Raw genomic sequence first — 1,381 nt, forward strand, 5'->3', positions numbered from 1 at the left:
AGGCCTGTTTTGCACGTCCGGGGGGGGGTCCAGGCTTTTGGCAGCGGAAAGTGCCTTGAGTGGCAGCAGGAATTGGGGGGGGGTGTCCCTGGAGAGCTAGACATTTCTTAAATAAAAAAACCCCCACCATTTTATATCATCCCAAGGGACGTGGGTGGCACTGTGGGTTCAACCACAGAGCCTAGGGCTTGCCAATCAGAAGGTCGCCGGTTCGAATCCCCGCGACGGGGTGAGCTCCCGTTGCTCTGTCCCTGCTCCTGCCAACCTAGCAGTTCGAAAGCACGTCAAAGTGCAAGTAGATAAATAGGTACCACTCGGGCGGGAAGGTAAACGGTGTTTCCGTGCACTGCTCTGGTTCACCAGAAGCGGCTTAGTCATGCTGCCCACATGAAACGGAAGCTGTACGCCGGCTCCCTCAGCCAATAAGGTGAGATGAGCGCCGCAACCCCAGAGTCGGCCGCAACTGGACCCTTTACATTTAAGGAGCTTGTGGCAGCATTCCAGAAAGATTGCTCCCCTCTCTCCCCTTCCTCATAAGGGCGGCCGATGGGGAGACAGAACTTGAAGGCTGAGAGTGGCGCCTGGGGCCTTTCCAGTCCTGGCTCTTAAGACCTGCTGTTAGGGCTGATTCTGGCTCCAGGCAGCTTCTTGTGGCCCCCTGTGGAGGGGTGGTGGTGGTGCGCCCAAGGCAGAAATCAGGGTGCAGAGATAACTCAGGGAAGGGATGAGTGGATGTGATGGAAGAGGGGCAGAACCCGCCTCCCTCCGTTTCCCCTTCTCCCCTTCCTTGCTCCCCTGCCCTACAGCGCGCAGCTGCCTCCTTTCCCCTCCCTTCCACCTGCTCCCCCCTCCCAGCTCTGTCAAAGCCCCCAAGGCAAAGAATAGCTCTTCTCTCTCTCCTCTGTCCCAACCCGCCCCCCCCCCTTCTGCAAGCTTGGCCCAGCTCCTCGCAGCCAATCTGCTGGGGGGAAGGAGGGAGGTGGGTCTCTCTCCTCCAACGTCAGGGACTGGGTTCCTAGCTCTGCCACCGCCACCGCCTGCCGCCCAGGACAAGCGGAAAAAGAGGGATGCTGTGAAGAAGAAGCGGGCCTGGGGGGCTGCTTGCGCTTTTTCTCTCTCTCCCCCTCCCCTCAACACAAGGCGCCCCCCTCCTCTTCCTCTCTCTCCTCTTTCTCTTTCTCTGCGTCCGCGCCCCCCTCCAGCCTCTGCTTCTCCCCCCCCCGCCCTGCTTGACCCTTTCCCCTGATTCCCACCCACCCAAAGGGCACCTTTGGGATCTGTTTTCCAATTGGGAGCGAAGGACAGAGGGGAACCTTCCTATTTTCCCACCCCCCCGCGCGCGCCGCTTTCTCCCTGTCTCCAATTCTCCCCTGCTTTTTTC

Source organism: Podarcis erhardii (assembly GCF_964252035.2).
Source record: "Podarcis erhardii genome assembly, chromosome: 7".
Taxonomy (NCBI): domain Eukaryota; kingdom Metazoa; phylum Chordata; class Lepidosauria; order Squamata; family Lacertidae; genus Podarcis; species Podarcis erhardii.